The following is a 14,635-nucleotide window of genomic DNA, read 5'->3' as shown; positions in this document are numbered from 1 at the left end:
ATTAAGATTCATATTAAAAAAGTATAAAATTTCACAGCGATCCATCCAGAAGTTGTCGAGATGTTTGTAAGAACTGATGTGCTTGAGGCTGACAGACAGACAGCAGTATTTTATTTAACTTTAATCTAACAGTAGTTCATTTAGTAGTTTACAGTAGTTTAGAGGAGATTTCAAAATATAGAGATACATATTATGTATCATGATACAGCCTAAAAATATTGCAATATTATTTTATTTATAGGCCATATCACCAGACTCTACATTCAATCAGTTAGAAAAGTTTGGTTCAACTCATTAGACTTGTAGTTTTAATATTTATTGATTCATCTCTTTAGTTAATGTTTAGTTTTGTCTCTTCTGTCTTCTTGTTTTACTCATCATTTTATTTTTATTTATATTTATGTTGCTGTTGGTCTTATTGTTTGGCTCATGTGTTCTTGTTCTTGTGAGGGAAAGGGGAATAAAAAAAGGGAGAAATATTTGCTGTATATGTCATCGTATACACCAGCTTTGTCCTTTTAATTGAATAAAAGCATTTTGTAATAAAACATTTTAATAGTCCTCAGCGTTTGGTGTCAAAGATATATCGTTTTGGTTATCATATTGGCATCAGTATAGAAAAAACTCCACAACCGAGCCCTGAATATCTATATAACACACACACAAAGTATAAAACACTGCTGGGAAAAAGCTTCAAACAGTTTCATAAGTAATCAGTAAAGACCTGCCAGGCTTTGTGTAACGAGAGCTGTCTGCAAAGCGTTTACAGGAAGATTATTGAACATCGGCGGCCTGCGGATCGCAAACACTCGACTGACAAATCTGAGCAGCACCGTCCAAAAGTATAGGGCGCTTATTGAGCCGCGATTGACTGAGCGCAGCCGGATCCACGCGTATAATGGAGGTCTGATCAATGCGGCCCATCTAAGAACGGAAGCAGATATTAGCCATCCGTTTGACCTTGGATCCAGGAACGTTACTGAGTGGTTATAAATACCAGCTTTTTTTTTTTCTCTCTTCGCTAATGCACATTAAAGCTCCGGGCAGCAGGGCCAAGAAACATGCACCCATCTCTCTCTCTCTCTCTGTCGCTGTGTGTGTTTTTTGCGAACATTCACATGTAAATTACAGCGTGGAGCAAAAAGACAACAAAAGTGATGCTAAATATAACATGAAACTGTGGTGCTGCCGCCACCGCCGCTGCCGCCGCTACTGCTGCTGCTGCTGTGGTTTCCTTTGATGTGCAGAGTTAACGTCACAAGCTTCGTTGAAAAAAAAAAAAAAAAAAACGCCGCTAGAAAGAAGAGCATCTCTTAAAACGAGTCGCGTCCAACAGGCCTTCACATCTAAAAAAAATGACTCCTGACGTCCGATCAAAAGGGCCGATCGACTGATGAAGGGTTCGGTTGTTATTAATGTCTGAATTAACATCCTCCGGAGAGCAAAAGAAACAGCGAGGGGAGTCCGGGCCAGCAGTATTGTCACGGTGGTGCTTTAGGAGACTGTGACTGGCCTGAAACTGAAAGCACACAGAGGCTCATTGACAGGGCGAAAGGAGAGGCTCAGTGTGTCCCAGCGGGGCAGCAGTGCCAGGGAGCTCCTTCCACTGAGCTCTGCTGGCAGACTTACAGCCGCTGGTGCTGTCAGGAGCCCAACACACAGAGGGAGAGAGGGAGAGAGAGAGAGAAAGCCACAAGGGGAATGCAAAGAGAGTTAATGTTGTTGCTCTGCTGAGTGCGCTGCTGAGTGGCCTCGCCGCCTGGCAGATTGTGCTTTTTTATCCTCCTCCTATGGAACGACGGGGAGGACATCTGTATTCATTACAGAGAGGAAAACACCATAAAAAAAAACACACACAAACGTCTTTATATCCTATTTCAGTCTGCGTGCTGTGATAGGACCGGAGACTGTGATGTGAATGAATCTCACTCTCGCGTCCACTGGAGCGAGATAAGGACGACGTCGGCTTGTGCGTTTATTTACATCTTAGCGGTCTGATTGCTGGAGCCGTTCTCAGACACACAATTTAGTTATTTTAGGACGTTCGATGGAATGCGGCGATAAGGAAAAGGAGAAACATGTTTAAAAGGAGCGAAGAGCAAAACAAATTTTATAGATAAGCGGACAAACAAATGATTTGGATGAGAAAAATAGAGTAAATTAACTTAGCGGCGAATAAAACGGCCTCATAAGATAACCATCAGTGGAAACACAAGTGTAATATTTGCCCTCAAACTTTATGCACGCCAGCTAACAACAACAATGTGGTTCCTTCTGCAGAACATTCGCAATTATCAGGTCATTTAAAGAGTTTTTGTTTTGTTTCTATGACGATGAAAAGGAAGAGATGTACCAGAAAGAGCGAGGATGCTGTAATTGATAATAAAAATGGGAGAAAAAAGGGCAAAACAGATAAGAATGGAGGTCAAAGTCAGCACTGAGCTTTGTTTTGTTTTTGAAAATCAAGCCTTCTCACAACACAGACATGAAATCATGGCTTTGGCCGAATGTAAACAAAGTGCAGCGAAGCGCAGCTTAAAGATCCAATTGCTCAACAAAACATGCGGGATCATGTGTTGGCCTCTGAGCCGGCTGAGCATGTGGTGCTTTTGTACACCCTGAAATGACTCAAAGGGATACCTGTTCATAGAAAAAACGTGAGCTGTGAGGACACTTCATCAGAAAACAAAGTGCAACTTGACACCAGAGGAAAACTATTGTGTCATGTTCTGTAAATAAATAGCTTCAGTGTCCTTTAAACAAATCACCCAGCGGCGGTGGCGGCAGCTGCTGCAAAGGTTGGTTCAACTTTTCACGGGTGTACGGCGCTGACACTTTTTCATTTCCAGTCGAGCAAGTATCAACCGATCAGCCTGATAACGAACTAGCAGAGTCACACGGGAGAGGCTGCGACGGAGTCACAAGCAAATCAATCGATTCATCTTCACCTCGCTCTGATCAGCTGATTGTCACTACAAACTGTCACATCCTCTGCTGATAACTAACAGCAGACACTATTAGACAATTAATCAATCAGTGGATCATCAGAAAATTAATCATCGTTTCATTTTTCAGTTAAAAATGCCAAACAGTCTCTAGTTCCAGCTTCTCAGATGAGAAGATTTGCTGCTTTTCTCTGTTTTATATGATTGTAAAATAAATATCTTCAGATGTTCAGACAAAACAAGCAACTTGAAGATGTCCCCTTGGACTTTTTTAACTACTGTCTGATGTTTTCTAGACTAAACAAGTAATCGATTAATTGAGAAAACAACAACAACAACACTAAGAATGAAAAAATCAGCCCTAAAGCAAACTGGTATCATCACTGTTGGACTCTGGGAACTTGTAATGGACATTTTTTTTACTATTCTGACGTTTTACAGACAAAATAACTCAATTTACAGATTACTGGATGATGAAGATAATCGTTAGTAGCATCCCTATAGAAGTGACACACTGAGAAATTTCCCCATTTTGAATCTTGCACTGTGTTTTTGTTCAAATTCACATGCAAACACGCTCACCTGTGGTTTCAGCTCTCGTTATGATCCTTGAAGAGGAGTCAGTCTCCTGTCAGGCACCACTGTCTCCCAACAACACAACCGAGGAGCTGAAGGAGAAAACAAAAAGAAACACATTTCAGTAAACTCTCTTCTTCTTCCTCCACCAAGGTTTTTTTGGCGAGAGCAACCTCCTGACATTACTGCCAATCCTATTTGTGTCTCGCTGTGAATCATAAGACAGAAACCACAAGATTTGGCCGCGTGTGAGGTAGATCTTGAAAAGTTGGACGGCAGGAGTTTTGAGAGCCGGTGGCGTCAGGTGGTTTCGAGACCAATGTCACCTCTGTGCTGTCGGCCGTGGCAGGCGAAAGGCTGCGGCTTTTTTCCTCCGCTCTGCCAGTGAGTGAACAGGAAACCGGGAGGAGAGGAAGACGCTCCATTGCCCTCGGGAGATACCAGCGCTCGGCAGACGCCAGTGATGCCGCGACCGCAAGCCCCCGCTCTCTTCTAACTCGCTCTCTTCCTCGATCTCCCCCCCCCACCTCCCCCCTCTCTCGTCTTTCCTTTCATCTCTGAGTCATTGTAAAGTGTAATGAAAGAAAGATGGATGAATAATTCAGCAGACACAGCGTTTAAGAACTCCCCCTTTTAATGTCTTTCTGATAACACAGGACATGCGTTGAGTGCCACACCATGATTTTTTTTTTTTAAGTCTAATGTGGGATTCCCCATTAACAGAGTTCCCTCTTAATTATGTTCAATTTCTCATTTAAAACATTTAAACAGCATGTCACGTCTGCTGCAGCCGGCGTTTAGTCTCATCACCTCCCTGATATGTGTAGACAGCGAGCTACAGCATTAACTCTTCATTTCCAAAAGGAGTCTATAGGGTAACAAGGGCCTGATCCGTTTAGATCTTGTCAAATTGAAATGGGATTAGAGGTGTTGAGCATCTGCCCTCTCAATCTGGGTTTTAATAGAGCAAAGGCAGATCATCTGGTCTGGCCCGTGTCCTCCTCGGTACACCTGGCCCTGGGAAAAAACAACAACCGTGATCTCTGATCCGTGTCATGAAGCGAGATCACAAAAGGCAGCAGATCACACACACACACACAGAAAAAAAAAAGCAAACAAGACCTTGACGGCCGCGCGTCACCAGCGTTTACTCAGCGACGACGGACGGATGGATGCTGAGAAAATGATGAAATATTGAGTCAAATGCAGGTTTTCAAAGGAGGTTTGGTGAGATGCTGCTGTTGGAGGATGAGTCCATGAGATTCATGGAATGAGGGCAAGTCTGGGAGAAAAAAAAAAAAAAAATTTCAAAGGCGACTCAGCCGAAGCAGAGAGAAGAAATGCACAAAAGCTTCTTAAATCATGTCAGTCGCACTCTTGGGGATTTGGAATCGGCAAGGCCGTCTCAGGATATGTCAAACACCACCCTTTCCATCTGCCAATCTGGAAAGGCCCAGATTGAAGTTCTTGCTGTGTAGGCAAAGTGTGTAGGCGGGAGATGTAAACAATGTGACAAAAACCTAAATCCTCAGATGGAGGAATTAAACAAGACGGGGGGAAAGACTGAATCTTTCACCCCCTCCGAAAATAAATGTGGGCCAAAGTCAATTTTTCTTTTTTTTCTTTTTTTTTTTTAACCAGACACACTATTACGACGCCATTGTCTGCATCTTTAACGCAGTTTGTGATAAATATCAAAGACGTGGGTGAGACGGAATCGGGCTGGCGGGGGTCCCCCCTCTGTGCCGTTTCCTGTCTGATGTTTGGCTATATGAACCGAGACGAATCATACACAAGCAATATTTGGGATGAGGAGCGGAGGCGGGGGGAGAGAGGAGTTTGGGGGGAGGGGGCTGGAGGATGGGAGCTCCCTTTCCCAAAAGGCCTGAAAGGTTGGATGTGCGCCATGTATGTCTGAGAGCGATCGAACAGAACGCAGGGATCCTTAAATCTCTGCCAGGCAAACCTCCACACCCAGAGAGGAAACGCATCACGGACCCCGCATCTCTGATATAACAGTGTTTTATCACACGTTCAACTACAAACAGGCTGTCCTGTCCTCCTGACACCAACCTACCCTACCGCTTGGCAGATTTATGACACTTTGTTAGCCGCAACCAAAACAATCCTACATGAGCCGGTGTTGGTTCAGCTAAAATAAAAAAAAACCCACACCGTGTGCTAACAGAGCAGTTTGCTGTTGTCCTGAAATGTAAGCTAGCCCACGAATACAACTGCTAACATAAACACACACAGCAAATCAGAGTCATCTCCTGTCCATTCATGTCAAGTCAACACCGTAAAACCAAACAAAACACATGTCCCGGCACTGTCACATCACTTCATTCTCACACAAGTAAAAATCTGCTTCTTTGAGACACAGAAACACCCTCACAACACGCAGAAAGAGGAGGCCAAAGGAAACACCATGTCAGCTGTAAAACTGCACCAGTATTTACAGATTTACACATTCCCCCCACCCCCCTCCTACCTCACAAACAAATTTTTGGGTCAGCTCACCTTGCTCCTTTTCTGTCATCCAGTCATCTGAGATCTCCTCAAAGCAGCATGAAATGTAAAGGCACCAGAAGAAGAAGAAGAAGAAGGAGAAGAAGAAGAAGAAGGAAAAAAAAAGAGCGACACAGAGGCCACAACCTCACATTTCTGTTTTCCGGCTGCGGAGGAGATTATTTTCCTCCCTGTTGAAAGTGCCGTCACCCTCTGAGTGTGGCGAGGAAGCCGGTTTCCTCTACGCTACGGCTAGAAAAGGCCTGTCCTTGGGTATGTGCATTGTGTGTGTGTGCCTGTGCTGTCTGCAGAGGCTGCCATGTCTCCCATTGTTCCAGGGCGAGTGAGGCAGGCTTCCTACCCCAATAGACCCTGCCTACTACAACAGCTGTGGACCAGCCCCCACCTCCTCTCTGCCTCTCCTTCTCCCTCTCCCCTCCTCCTCCTCCTCCTCCTCCTACAACTCCTGCCTCTCTGCTTGTGCTGCTGCTGCTGCTGCCGCTGCTGCTGCTAACCATTAACCCTGCAGCTGCCGGGCTCGGGCCGTAAAGAGGAGGCGAGAGAGAGAGGGGGGTTGTGTTTCAAAAAGAGACCCTAGCATGTAGCGGACAAAGGAACGTTAACAGAGAGAGGATATCCGACAGGCGGGCTGGACTGACAGGAGTTCTACACAGAGCCGTTCAGTGCCCTAGAAAGAAAGCAGGCTCTGTGTTAAGAGGATTGTCTTTCTCAATCACATTGGTAATAAGTGTTGGACTGAGTCCTGTGTGACTGCGCTGAGGAATAGGAAAGGGGGGGGGGGAAAAGTCACAGGATATCTGAATGAATTCAGAGCTGGAGGGGAGGTTTAAGGCGCCAACTAATGTTTATTTTTATTATCAATTAATCTGTTGATTGTTTTCTCGATTCATCGATACTTTGGTCCAATAAATGCAAAAGAAAATAAAGAAAAAAATGGCCACAAATAGTTACAAGAGCCTCAGGTGACGTCTACAAATTGTTTGTTTTGTCCGACCAACAGTTAAAAACCACATTATGTAAAAAATGCCATAAATTTGAAAAACTGATTAATTGTTTGGTCAATAAAATGTCAGAAAATAAAGAAAAAAGCGATTTCCTAAAGATAACATCTCTACATCACAGCTGCAACAATCAGTCAACTATTTGGATTAGTTGAGCCACAGAATATTTATCTGCAACTTTTTTTCGGTTTAGTCATTTTCTGTGAAAAAATGCGAAACATGTCCTGGTTTAACCTTCTCGAATTTGAGGATGTGATGCATATATGACACATATGTTTCATTAATGCGTCATGAACTGAATATCTTTGGGTTTTGGACAGTTGATCAGGCATTTGAAGACAATGAGCTCTAAAAAAGTATAACAGGCATTTTTCACTATACTAGACAAAGTGTGAAAATAATCCACAGATTAATTGATAATGACAATAATCATTATATGTCACTCTACTTTAAACTGTCTCCAAAACCCAAAGATATTAAATTTACTATCACATAAAAAAAAAAAAATCAAATCCTCACAGTTGAGATACTGGAACTGCGCTTGGTGTTTTTTGCTTGAAAAATTATTTAAACGATTAGTTGATGATCAAAATAGTTGCCAATTTATTGATCAATTCATCAACTAATCATTTCAGCTTTAGAAAATAAATATAATTATAATTTCCCAGAGCCAACAGCTGTTTTAATATCATATATGACAAAGAAAAGCATCAGATCTTCACTTTTGAGAAGCTGGAACCAGAGAATATTTGGCATTTTTACTCAAAAAATGAAACAATTAATCAATAGTTAAGATTAATCTTGTCAATCAATGAATCAACCTCTTCCACATGAATGAGTGTTTCAGCAGCAGCCTGCATTAGGAGAGAATCGTCTGAACTGGTCAGCAGCTTGAAGGTTTTCTAAACATTTATAGTGTTTCCAGATTTTCATGGCCAACGACGGCGTCACTGTACTTATTGGTCACATGACAACTGAAGGAACTTGAACCTGAACTTGAACACAGCATCTCGGTGTGGTCGTCTCTCCAGAGCTGCTTTCACACACATGCGCTGCAACACTGAAGTTATCTGGACGTTACCCAGAGGAGATGTATGTGAGGACAAAAATGTCTGAATCAGTTGGACCGGACATTAAACGGACTTGACTCTGCCGGCTCTTCAGTACAAAGTCTGTGTAAAGTCTGATTGAGCCCACATGTGAAAACAGCAGGTCATTGTCCGGAGAACTCACAGCGATTGAGTGGGCATGTTGATGATGTTTCTACCATGTGACTGGCACAAAACCGGAAGAAAGGTCATTTATATATTAACTAATTATGTATATTGCTTTCCACTCTTTCATTGATACATGGAGTATTGATATCAATGCAAAAACAGTCATCATTATGAGCTGGCAGCCTCGTCCGCCATCTTTGATATGCTGTAAACAAAACACTACTTTTTGCATCATGTCCTGCCTCCTGCGCGCTCTACCCAGGCGCCGCCCCTCACCTAAACCAAACAGAGTATTTCCAGCAGGTGAGAACACGTCGGACATGGACAATCTCCTGTTTTGTACTACATGTGTGAAACCGCCACTCCAGACAATGCTGGGACCTGATTGTCCGGACATTGTCCGGAGTTCATGGGAACAGCTCAGGGTTTCACCCTGTGTGACTCATCTGCTCTCCCTGTTAATAAAACCACATCATCCTCATACTCCCAGACATACCAGACACACTAAACCAAGTCTGATGACAAAATGACTGGGCGCCAAGGCAACAACAACAGGAGGAAGAAAACACGGGTTTCATGACCAGAATGTGGGAGGATAATACAATAAAGTAGATATGCAAGGGAAAACATCCTCGCCTCTGCAAACAACTCTTGTAAATTGTAACCAACAGATCTATATGTACTCATTTTAAAGTTGAGTGATTCCTTTTTTAATTTGACCCTAATTGAGTAGACGAGACCTGACCTGAATCGACTTTACCCCGCACCAGACTTCCTATAGTCAAAATCAAGTGCCCCCAGGGGGCTCACATGAATGTCAGTTGTTTCAAGCTATTGTCATTCAGATTTGACCAAAACAGTCGAGCCAGTTTGGCGAGTATAGAATTGCCCCAGATTCACAGAATTTCAATTTCTATGTCTGAGATGAGCAAAAGCCAAGCTTTGTTTTCAGGATAATGTCGACACTGATAAATCCACTATGGGAAATCAGGGGAAAACCCAAAGACAAAATACTTTACATCAACTCAAATGAGCCCCAGACTGCCCCAGGAAAACTGCACAGGTCATCAGAAAACACAGCCCAGACGCTGAGCTACACATCAAAAATCACCCAGATCAAAAGAGCTCGTGTTCAGACAGGACTTATCCTCTTATTACTAACACATATGGCGGTCCTGCCCAGTCTGTCCTCATCAGCAGGCCTCTAATGTGTGTCCACCTAGTGGATGAAAGAGAGAACCAGCGTATGACTGTCACAGCTTCAACTAAAACTCTCTTTAATCACCAAATCCTGACTGATTATAGGGTTGTATTTGCAATTTTAAGGGGTTTGGAGATAGTTTTCACATCCTAGATAACAAAACATGACATGCAGCAAAGTTCTCCATTATTCATCAAAATAACTGGATCCTTAAAGGAACTCTGAATATATAATATCTAAATCCTATCACATTCTTCAACAGTGTTTTCTACAACAGGTGAATTGCAGATATGACTTTCTAATACTCAGAATTTCTTTTTGGTTTTAAGGTGTGACAGAAAGTTAAAAAAAAAAGCAGAGAGTTCAGTGTTAATTTGTTTCAATATACAAAATAATTGTATTACTTACTGAAAGAAGTATGATAAAAAAGACATTTGTGCACAGAAGCAACATCTTTTTAGTCTAGACACTAAAAAAAACTAGTCAAATTTTCAAAAAATCCCCGACTGATTTGACCTGACTACACAATTCATAAAAATGTATGAATTTATTCAATACAATGCTGAATGCTTTGTTTCTACTTCCTTGTTTTACTTATTTTTTCCCCCTTTGCTATCATCTCTCCATCTGCTGTTCCTCTTTTCAGTGTTTTTTGTCTTTTCTGCAACCAAATTAGCATCTATGCTGCTACGGATGACCGTGTCCGTTGGTCAGTCCACCACTTTGATTCAGACTGAAATATCTCAACAACGATTGGATAAATTGTCATGAAATTTGGTGAAGACATTAATGTTTCCCACAGAATGAACTTTAATAACTTTGGTGACCCCCCCTGACTTTTCATCCAGCGCCATGTCAAAATTTCAATTGTCCAATATTTTGGTTTATAGCTACAAAACTAATGACATTCCCATCAGCCTCAGCTGTAATTTGTGTTTATAATCAGCCATTGTTTGCATGCTAACAGGCTGAACTAATATGGTTCACATGGAGAACATTATACATGCTAACCATCATGTTAGCATTAATGTCAATTAGCAAATGTTAGCATGTTAACAAGCTAAACTCAAATGGTAATTAACATTAGCTGCCAAACTTCAACGTGTTAGTATCGTCGTTGTTAGCATGTTAGCATGCTGATGTTAGCATTTAGCTCAAAGTGCTGCTGTGTCATAGTCGTGTGTGTTGTTATTTTCAACATTTTTTTGATCTAATAAGGTATATGAATATACAAAAAGTGACTACAAATCTGCTGCAACTTTTCTTAGAGCACCTGGAGCAAAATATAGTCTCAGTTTAACACCAAAAAGCTCTATTTTTTTAATTAATTAATTATTAATTATGCATTGGTGGATGCTGGTTTGTTTTATGATTAGCAGATGTATATTTTGGACCACAATCATGATAAACTAACTGGAGAAAATTCTGAGAAAATTTCTGATAGATCTTATAATTAAAGTCAGAAATTAGTGGGAGTGAGTTAACGACTCACATCACTTGAAAAGAAACTGAATGAAGGCTTGTCAGGGGATTGTCATACCTCTGCTGTGTCAGACATTAACGCTCATAGACATCTGTATGGGATGAATGGGACATTGAGGGGACTCGCTTCCCTTCTAAGAGGGTCAAAGGCTGAACAGGCCGACATGACCTGAATGAGAGCCGGTCACATGGTCCCCTGGAGCTAACACAACGGAATGAGGATAACTCAACATAAAAGGCCTATTGTCACCCCCCCACTCCGCCAACCACTTTCCCCCCCAAGTGAGGATTCTTCACTAACTGCTCGAAAAACTCAATGGTAATGTGGACATAAATGAGAGCTGGACACAAGAATGTCAAGGAGGTGATAAAACGTGTGTCTTAATGGAAGAAAACTCGCCTGGAAATTTCCTCTCCTACGGGCAACACTGGAGGCGACATGTGACTGACCTGAAATTCAATGCAAACGACATGTAAAGCAGGACGTTGCCACACTGTCATCACACTCACACCTTCTCTTCAAAGCAGCATTTACACACACATGCAACTCCTGATAAGATAAGACGACACAGGGAATCTTCCTACCGCTAAGAACAAACAATAATATCAACACTTAACCCTGCAAAAACATACTTCAGTTTGAAAAGGTCAACAATGTTGATGACTGACTGATAAATAGCTGGTTCTAGCTTCTAAAATGTGAGGATCTGCATCTTTTCTTTGTCTTCTATAGAGCTGCAATGAGTCGATTAGTTACCAACTATTAAATTAAGTCATTTTTTAAGAACAAAATGTGAATATTTCTGGTTTCTTTAGTCTTCTCTGACAGTAAATTGAACATTTTTAGGTTATGGACTGTTGGTCGGGACAAAACAAGACATTTGAGGACGTCACCTTGGGCTCTGGGAAGCAGTGATCAACATTTTATTGACATTTTATGAACCAAACAACTAATCGATTAATTGAGAAAATAACTGACAGATTCATTCATAATGAAAATAATCCTTAGTTGCTACCCGTATAATTTTTCTAAGCAAAAATGCCAGAAATGAGCTTGTTCCAGCTTCTAAAATTTAAGGATTTTCTGCTTTTCTTTGTCTTATATGATTGTAAAATAAACATATCAGTGTTTGGGATTGTTGGTTAGACTGAACATGCAATTTGATAATGATGACTTGACATTTTTCACCATTTTCTTACATTTTTTTGGGCTAAAAATTCATCAAGAAAATATCTGGCAGGTTTATCGATAACGTCAATAATTGTTAGCTGCAGCCCTAGTAAAGATATAGAAAGCGACGATCCGTTAGCAGATGGTCCATCTTAACTGTTTCTGGTCAGAAGGCGGCTAAAGCGAGAGGGGGAACTGTCAGGGAAATTCTGAATTAAGAGCCGTAAATCAGACTCATGGGGAACAAACCCCCATTGAGGGGGCAGACAGTTTAATGGGCAGTAATGTGCACAGCTCCATGTGAGGACGGAGAGCTAATCCACCTACAAGAAATGTGACACTCGGGCCTCGGAGAGGAGATGTGCAGGGGTCTACAGCTGGAGCTATGAAAGCCCCCAGTGGGGTCGGTGGAGGCCTCTTGTGTTAATTTGCATGAAGCCTCGGCTTAGTCGGACCTCATTAGGAAGTCAGGAGTTGTAGCCGGTGAGCCATCATTAGTGGCCCGGCTCTAGTCTGGCTTAGCTATTTGTGTGATACATGCAAGGCCAACAGAAATCCCCTTCACATGTACAACTTTAGAGGTATTTTTTTTTTTTTTATCACAATGTCATTCCAGAGCAGCGGTGACCTTAATAAATGGCTCACATGTGAAAGGATTCAGAGTCTGCTCTTCAGTTCATTTCTGCATTCATAAAAAAAGCCCGGTAATGAAAACCATTTGTCGTGGCCCCTATAAAGGCAGGTTTCATACCACTGTAAATACTCCAGAGAGGAGGTGGTGTCCCCTGCCAACCAGACTACGAGCCGTGTAACCAGACTGCCTGCCAGAGGAACAACTGCGTTTAGTCCAGCTCCTCACTGGATTTCCATGTGTGTCAGCAAACGTCTTTACTACCTGATCCCTCGGTGAGTCATATTCGCAACCAAATGACTGAACTCTGACATGCCTGGAAAAAATGTGGAGGCTGAACAAGACAAGCTGCTGAGGCCAGACAAGTGAATCCAGGTCATGAGCGGCCTTCATGTCCGGTCTTTAGAGCCGAGTAGTATGAACAAACCGTGTCACGGAAGGTGAGAGTGGGACTCTGTATTACAAAGCCATATCAGCAGATTAGTCAGTTATCTTTGGGCTTAACCCGGGTTTTCTGACGCACTTTTAGAAACGGGGAAGATCACCATGGTAACAAAATGTGTCATCGGCCCCGACTACTGCCAAGAGCTAAACCAAGAAATCTGCCAATATTAGCTTGTTGCACATAATTTAGAGCAAATTTCAACCATATTTCCTGAAAATATGCAAAATCATCCAACTGCAGTTGTAAATATTAGAGGTTTGGTCATTGAGCTGGTGGAGCAGCTGTTAAACCTTTGCAGAAGAAGAGCGTTCGTAGGAGATGATGTAATTAACAGGGCGGCAATCAAACCTCAAGTGGTGAAAAAACAATGTAAAAACATGATGGAAATATGACGTGTTTGTTTCATGTGTAATCTGAGGAGTGTTAGTCACAACCGAGTTGATGTTTTCATCCGCTGCTTCAGTGGATGTTAAGTCATGATTTATTTATTATGACTCTGTTTCCGCTGCACTTTGTTGCATTTTGCTTTTATCGATACATCAACTTTTCCACCTCAGCCGAGCATAAAAACTTCTTAGCAAAATCTTTTTTAAATTTTCTGCATTTCCACTTGTGTGCAGCGTATAAGTAACATGAAATTGTAGCACAGAAATGCCAAACTAGATTTGAGGTCATTTAGAAACCATGTCACTGTGAAACGTCTCTGACTGACTGAGTGAGTGATAAAGTTACACCATTGGTCGGCCGGCCAAGTGTTGGAGCTTCCCCATTGGCCGTTTCCTATCCCGTCCTCAGGGGAGCGTTTACAGCGGTTCCACTGAGTGCAGCTCATTCCCAAATTTATTGCACTTTCGAGCGCCCTGCAGACGCCCCAACCTCGATCTGCACCCGGATTCACACGCCATGACTGCACGACTGCACGAGCATGTGGAGGCGTTGTTGCGGCCTCGGTGGCGGCGCTGAGCATCACATCGCTCCTTGAGATGATGTCGGCAGCTCATGCGGAGGTGCGCCCGGGGCTGCCGCGCGTGAGAGACCTCCGACGTCGGTTTGCGCGGCTTCAGCTGCATCCGGACCGTGACGACCAGCACGAGCTCGCGGAGTAGGAGAGAAAACAGCTCTCTATGCGCCAGAGGCATGGAGGTAGAGCGCGCAGTTAAAACACTCCAAATAACAATCACTGCATTTATAACATCTTTTTTTAACTCAAACATAGCTTAACCACGTCATGTGATATGCTACTTCAGTGCACTTTAACAAATACTACTGGGACCACTACAGATGAACATTTAATATGCAGGAATTCACATTATAGACTCTACCATTGACTATCCCTGTAACAAATTGGCCCCAATTTCACACATTGACCATACACGGTCCAGCCATATACTATGTTTTGACCGAGTTTTGTTCAACTGTAAAAAATAAGATAAATGG

General features: G+C 42.4%; 1 protein-coding gene across 2 annotated transcripts in view; it reads right to left on the bottom strand.

Annotated features, from left to right (window-relative positions):
• nckap5l (NCK-associated protein 5-like) overlaps positions 1–14,635 on the bottom strand; it is a 39,471-nt gene that overhangs the window by 17,553 nt on the left and 7,283 nt on the right. The window contains exons 1-2 of one of the 2 annotated variants that reach the window (XM_067593269.1): positions 6,042–6,360; positions 3,528–3,613 (exon numbers count right to left, since the gene is read on the bottom strand). The gene's annotated coding sequence lies outside the window, so the exon portion shown is untranslated. Of the gene's footprint in view, positions 1–3,527; positions 3,614–6,041; positions 6,361–14,635 lie in introns of those variants that run through there. The other variant, XM_067593268.1, reaches the window with a different exon arrangement.

The sequence above is a fragment of the Thunnus thynnus genome, chromosome 6, assembly GCF_963924715.1.
Source record: "Thunnus thynnus chromosome 6, fThuThy2.1, whole genome shotgun sequence".
NCBI classification, from domain to species: Eukaryota; Metazoa; Chordata; class Actinopteri; order Scombriformes; family Scombridae; genus Thunnus; species Thunnus thynnus.
Note: the sequence above shows the minus strand (reverse complement) of the source record. Positions and strands in the feature narration are given on the sequence as shown.